Genomic DNA, 7533 nt, shown 5'->3' with positions numbered 1-7533 from the left:
CAAACTCATTCCCTGCTGAAGGTATCTGTTCAATAGGAAATATCCTGACCTTTGGCTTACTGTTCATTGGGTTATACTCGTGATACTAGCTAAACAAGAATAGCTAGTATTCAGTATTATTATTTAGTACTATGAATACTAAATGAACATAACCTTCATAAAATCAGGAATGTGCATGGGGGTATTTTGGAGTTGCACCTGCTCCAAACCCTTTATATGTAAATGTGGTGGAAAGAAATGGAATTTATGCAAGATTAATGTTGATAGAGATCTGCTCTGAATTGTGAAATTAACTTCAATTTCAACAAGTGTAAGAAACAGTGTTCTGGCAATTTTAAATCTCATGAATTTTGGCAACTACATTTGAGGGAAACAATTTTGGACTTTCGGAACCTTACATGTCTAACCCTATAACTGTCTGTGTATCTGAGCACCTTTATCCTGTGAACATCTACTTGGAAACCATTAGGATTGTTCGCAATATGTGTTTGTGGAAATGGCAACTAAGTAATCCAATCTTTGAGTTTACCTCTCTGGTTTTGGTAGGGTCTTGATTGCTTTTAACATGATGAAGTTTTGAGCTGTGGTCATTCCTCAGGATGGGAGGAACAAAACTGATTTGTTTAGTTTGCAGCTATTTAGAGCTTAATTGTTGACAGACATTCTTCCACCATAAAAATTTTATGTTAAAATAACACTATTTTGCCTGGAGAATTAAGCTCTCAAACATTGATCTGAGCTTGAACTAGGGTTATTTTGTAAGAATATTGTCTGATCTGTTGGGAACCTGAAAGATACATAGGAAATGTATGGGGTATAGATGTGGGGGAGGGAAGAGAAGTTTCCTGGCTAAAGCTTTTGTATGTCACTCAGGAAAAATTCGTATTTGTCCCTGGCCAAGTAACATGTTTGTTATGAGCTGAGCTACTCACTTATATCACAGTTGGTGGCTACATGTTCCTGTTATGGTCCTCATTTTGCAGAGGTCAGATCGGATAGATTTGTGCATGCGACGGATAGGGGCTGTAGATGTCGAAAGCATCAGAAGAAAGCAATTCCAAATCAGTTCTGCTAATGTCTTGCTGCCCACTAATAAAAGGAAAGGGTATATGATTTCTCATTTATGCTTTGCCATTAACACTGCATTTATTTCAGCACCTATCTAGTGATGCATTCTCAAAAGCTACTGCTATCTTTCAGTAGCACAGGGAATGCCATTTTCTTACCATGTTTGACTGTCTAAAACTCCAGTTGAAAAGAGGTGGGATTTGCAGAGTCCAACCTCAACCATATCACTCCATTAACTTCTTCCCTGCTAGAGGATAATGTCACATAGTTCTTAAAGACTTATCTTGGTTTTGAAGTGGCTAGGTATAGTCTGGGCAAAAATACATACCGGTATATTTAAATACTCCAGTGAAGTAAGTAAAGTATTTTTACAACATTTTTCTGTATGAAATGGAAACAACACTGTCACTTTTTCTTTGGGGATGTTCTCATTTTTGTTTAGTTGAGTAAGACAATATGTTAACAAGGTTGGTTTTGAGATACCAAAACTGCGACTATATATAGTGTCATCTAAAAGAAGAATATTTGGGGACAAATGTATAACAGCCAGCATTAATATTTCAAAGTGATTCCAGAAAACTTTTACTTTAAATAGGCTGGAAATTTTTAATAGGAGGGTAATTTTTTCCCTTTGGGCCAATTAACCTCCTGTGAATAAATAGTGAATCTTCCATTAGCCTGATGGGGACAGATTTAGATGAGTGGAAAGAAAATTACAACATTTCCTTCTCTTCGTATGTTTTATCCTCTGCTCTTTTTTGAATAGAAATAAGTGCTGTGTCAACAAACTAGTGGCTTGCTAAACAATATTGTGGCCAGCTAAGCTCATGGTCACAATTTTATTAGCAAGATCACCTTTGAAATTTTGATGTTCTCGTTATTCATAAAAGAAACTGAATTTCTTGAAATGGAGATGGTGGTCAACATGTGTGAAAATGTCTGCGACCCTCACTTTCCTTGCATTGGCTGTATGTGTAGCTACCCTACAGAAAGTTAGGGTGCAGGTCCCACTTCAGTGCGTGGTAAGCACTTGCCTCCCACTCGTGGCTGACTGAGAAACTACAACAGTGTGGTGCTTGCTCGTTCCTGGATTCAGCTTAGAGTTATAGCACTGCCTTCGCACCCTGCCTCTGGTTTTTGGTGTCGATGGTCTTGACTTCAGTTTGCTCCATGAGCTGTGCAGCCATGGTTTGGTAGGGGCATTCAAGAACTGCTTCACTGGAGCACAGAAGTTGGCATCAAGTGGAGGGAAAGGAAGAATTAACTTTTAGAAGTGTGAACTCTTCCTACTCAATGAACTTAAAAATAAATAAATTACATATATGTACATGTGTATTTACATACATACACAGCATATGTGTATACATACACAGCGAGAGCGTGGATTTTTTTCTTCATGTTTGATAGTCTAGAATTGTTTTTAATAGAAAGGATTTGATTTTGCGAAGGAAGACAGGACATAGTGTGTGCTGCCCTGAGGAGCATTGCCAGGTGGCACAGTTTTTGCAGGCTTTATGGTCCTTGTTTCTAGCAAACTTCAGTTTTAGGTTTTGTTTTGGTGTACTTGATTTACTGGCTGAGTATCTTGGATAGTTTCTGGGGAGGAAAGTTGTGAATAGCAGCAATACTTTTTTCTTTGGCCTTGGAGTGCTGTCTGTTGAGCTCCGTTTCAGGAGAGGAGTTACTGTGTAAACAAGTGATTTTAAGATGTGTGTTGCTGTCTTATCCGCTGGCAAACTGATTGCAAGGCTTGTGGTACAGTCAGCACAGGACTGTGGTGACAGCCAAAGAGAATGTTTGTGTCAGAGGGGCTCAGAATATTACAGGTATTTGAAAGTCTAAGCAGTTTATAACTAGCGTTCTTCCGTGTGTGTTTAGTATGCTTATGCAGAGAGGGATGGAATTAATACCTTGTAATTATGTTCTGTCTTCTGTAAGACAAAATTTGTTTTTTTCTGCTGCATGGCCACTGATACATCCCCTTCTGCTCACTGCTTACTCCCTCTGTAAAACTGATCCTGTGGCAGAAATATGTGTGTTTACATTAACTCCTTGTAGCCTCATTGACCACTAGTAATACTTTGCTATAGCATCTGATAGCTGTTTAAAAAAGTAGGTAAGACCGCTTTCATTTTCCTTTTTATTCAGTCTTTCATTATAGTAAATAATAAATCCAGGTAACTTTTAATTAAAAATTTAGAGATATGTTAGTGAAGCTACCCTGGGCCAGTGGGAATTTCATCTGAGTTGAGGGCAAATGTTGGCCTAATAAAAAGTTTAAGGCATATGAACTTGTAAAAGGGAGGCTGGGTAAGTCATGCTAGCAGTGCATAGACACTGGGAAGAGATAATTGAGGTGAATCAGCTCGTGTGGGTATTGACCCTGCGGGGTTGCCTGGGTTGGTTGGTTTTACACTTGGGGCAGAATGCAAGGAAACAATGGCTTGGTCTCAGCATCCCTGGTCTCTGCTTCGGGGCCACCTTCTGCGGGGAGCTGTTCTTGTGCTCTGAAATGCAGTGGCTGCACGCGCTGTCCTACTGACCTCGTTGTGGCTGCAATTTTCAGGGAGAAAGTCTTTTACTGTTGATTATTTTGACATGGGTAGGTGCAGCCCCTAACTAGACGTGTGAGGGAGTGCAGCATACTCATTGTGTAGCCCTGGGGTGTATGGTCCATTGGTGAGCTCCACCGAAGGGGGACGTGGCTAGGTGAAAAATGCTTCTGATTCTTGACCTCAAATAATGCACATCTGTTTGGGAAGAACAAGTTACTTTAATATAGAGATGAAGTATCCAGTGGCTGCTCTTAAGGATTTCTGTTCTGTAGAGGCTTGGTGCTTCTGATACGATACACAATTCATATTACTATGTAGCTGTTTATCCTGAACATATGGTAAATTATAGTTTTGTAAAGCAAACTGTCTTCACATTTGTCAATGAACTGACCTGCATGGCTTTGCCTCACTTTATTTATTGAGTGTACGTGTATATATATAGAGAGAGAAGTATGAGTGTTACTACTGGAAGTAGAAGCAATTAACTCCTCAGATTCATTTTAAATGAATCAAAACATATTTGCTTATCCCTTTTCACAGATGGCCAGTAAATTGCTAATTAATAGGGAATATGCCTACAGACAGATCTTTCAGAGAGGCTGATGTTACATAAACCCAGGTTTAAAACCACTGTCTGGGTCTGTGGAAAGACATATATTTTCCATTTTTAATACTTGGGGGGAAAAAAAAGCTGTTTCAATTTTTAGTTTCTTCTCTGTGGAGACATATGCCTCGAAATAACAGTCTCATATATTTTGTTCAGTGAAGCTGTCAGGTTGAGTTGCATATTGTTTATTTTTTCCTAAGCAATAGCAGAAACCCAAGGGCTTTCATTTGTAGTTTTCGTATCTGGGCACTGTGTCAGCAATCCCCTTGCTGTGCAGGTGGAGTAGGGATGAACAGTTCTAAAAATGTTTTGCATTTTCTACTTTTAACATACCATAATACTGATGGATGCTTGCCTATCCGGATTCTGAGCAACTAAGCAAAATCTATCATTTCAGGAGCCTTTTGTTAGTGTTCTCAGTTGCATGGAAAGATCCCAACCAAGCTTTTGGTGCCCATTCATGCTAAGTTCTCCTTGTTAGGTAGGAACTGGGGCTACAGGGCTTGACTCATCCAAAGTATGAAGTTCACTGAGGAAAAGGCACATGTTTGAATGCTAAACTAAATCATAAATTCCCCTGTAAACTCTATAATTAGACCAGATAGTGAGAGGGATTGTGAAAAAAGAACAAAAGTTGGAGTTAAAAGGTCAGACTCGAGGACACGCATGCTCACCTACTGTAATAAATTTTCAGCCATTGAGTTCATTAATCAAAACAGACCAGATGGCAAAACCACTCATTCTCACTGATTTTGTGCAATACAAGCATCATGCGGTCCTGCAGCACTTCAGCTGTTGTCTCTGATTAAGGTAGACACAGAACCCAGGAGTGTGGAGTAGCTGTCTCAGCTTTGTTCAGCTTTATCTGTGAGTACCTTTTTTCTCATTAGACATAAAAACAGGAATAAGGCTAACATTAAGTAAATTTGAAAACATTATTAGGTAGTTATATTTACAGCACTCTTGCTGAAAGGAACAGAAATCTGCCCTAGTAATGTGAACATCTTTCTGAACTATACGAAAATCTTGGCGGCTGGTAGCATGACGCACGGGTCTGTGGTGCTCCTTCACAGCTTCACAGAGTAGTGTGCTTCGGTGACCCCCAGCAGGGTAGGAAGTGTTCAGAGGCTCTTGTGAACAAGGATAGCCAGGAACTGATGAAAACTAGACTGTTGTTATCAAAATACCTGAACAAAATACAGATGCATTGCAGCATCGTGTTTGATGATGTTCCTGAGGTATGATTTTTCTCCTTATAATGCAGTTTGTCAGTTGTTCGAGCAAATGGATGTGGCTGTGCTGTGTGGGTACTTACCAAACTCATATCTAATCATAAGAGAAGCATGTGTATCCCTAGTACCCCTTTTAGGGGATGGGGGCCAGGGGCATGTTGAAATTGGTTTTGCTGGAGATTGGTGGCCTAAAACCAAGGGCCAGCCACGTGCCAAGTACTGGCTAGGTTTGCTGAGGGTATCATTCAGGGGCGGAGCAAAAAGGCCTGAGACTTCAAACTCAAAGCAATTGTTTCTGTATTCATGGTTATTGCAAATGTGATGTTTTGATTTAGGGACGTGCTGGGAAACAAAAAAGAAACCTTGCCTTACAAAAGTGGTCTCTCGGATATCTGCTCTTTGCAACTAACCCTGGCAAGATACCAAACATCTCTTAGATGCCAAAGACTTCTTGCTAGCCACTGAGGTTGTGGTTGGTATGCTTTCCATGTGGCCGATAGTTTTGCATTGCTTTTCATTCTCGTCTATCTTAGCCACCAGAAATACTACTCAAGCTAGTAATTCCTAATTCAAAGGCCTGTTTGTTTGGTTTTTTTTTTAATAAGTAGGAACAGTCTTTCCAGATCTATTCCCTCTCTGCTGTGCTTTATTATTTGTTGTCTGAAGTTAGTTATGATATTTGAAGAGCTGGTGTGTACTGCTATAATTGTTAAGCAACTGCTTCGGATTTCTGAATGTTATTTTGCTTGGATGCTTTCTCCATTAGAGTGAACCACCAGAAGTGTTGTGGGTGTGTTTTTCAGCTACACCAAGTTTCAGCGAAAAGGAAGGACCAGCAGAAAATCTGGATAGAGTTTCTCTGAAGGTTAGAAGGAAGGTTTGGATATTAGGGCAGGATTTAGCCTGGTTATCCCTAAATGTGAGAATACCCCATTTTTTCTTGTTAGGAGTAAAGAATGAGTAAAACAGTGGGGAAAAAAACCCACAAAGCAAACAAAAGGAACCCGCCCCCCCAACACCCAAAAGCAACAACAGCAAAAAACCTCTACCAAAACCCCAAAGTCATTGTGTTTAAAAAAAAAAAAAAGGTAGACAACATTGTTTTAGGCTTTTTTTCCTCTATAAACAATCCTTCAGACAGTTGAGTCCCAAGGGATGCATTTGTCAGTGAAGTGTATCGGTATCTCCCATCAGTAAGCATGGGACTGCACCAGGTCATAGTGGCATTTTGAGACTCACCGATGAGCTGAAGCATCTGGCCCGTACCGAGTTACATCATTGGTATTCAGTACAGGCAGGGCATGGGCATGCTGGAGGGATGCGGTCAGTGCCGACAGCTTCATAACATAGCAAGCTCCAAACTCTAAACCGTAGCTCTTAAAAATTGCTTCCTCTTCAGATAAGGCCTGCAGATTTTTTAAGGATTGCTTGTCCTGAAACGTAAAATACTGGTGTCAAAGCCAGCAAAAGGTCATGCTTTAGGTGACACGTATGTAAATAGCGAGCTCCTACAAAAATCATCGTCTCCAGGCTAAGATGGACTGGAAGGTTTTCTCAGGTTCACACCACCAGTGCTAATGCTGTAATAAATCTGTCTGAGCTAATGACCATGGCTATATGAGGAGTGCCCCATTCATACGGGGTTAGTCAACTCCTCACCACAACACATTTCAAAGCTATATTTATAGAAGAAATAAAATTATTTTTGTGAGTATATTAATGTGGTAGTACTTTGTTTTACATTTCCCCAAAGCAGGCCAGCGAACTAACTCTGTGTGACATGTTATTTCTTAGTATACAAAAGTGAGTAAGCAATATTCTTTTCCTTGTTATTTACAGTGTATATGACCAGATTAAAGGTAGGTGAAATTATTGCTATTAAATTTCCCACAAAATCCAGTTTGCAAATGGAAAGGGTAAATTGCCCATGTACTTTTGGTTGTGGGGGAAAAAAGAAGATAAAAATTCCTGAGCTATGTCATATATATATATATATATATATGCCTGATGAATCGCCTCATGATGTGTCATCTTGCCTTAATGACTTTAAAAATTTCAGGCTGTACTTCAG

The sequence above is a fragment of the Phaethon lepturus genome, unplaced genomic scaffold, assembly GCF_000687285.1.
Source record: "Phaethon lepturus isolate BGI_N335 unplaced genomic scaffold, ASM68728v1 scaffold21688, whole genome shotgun sequence".
Lineage (NCBI taxonomy): Eukaryota > Metazoa > Chordata > Aves > Phaethontiformes > Phaethontidae > Phaethon > Phaethon lepturus.
The sequence above is the reverse complement of the archived record's forward strand: the minus strand, read 5'-3'. Positions refer to the sequence as shown.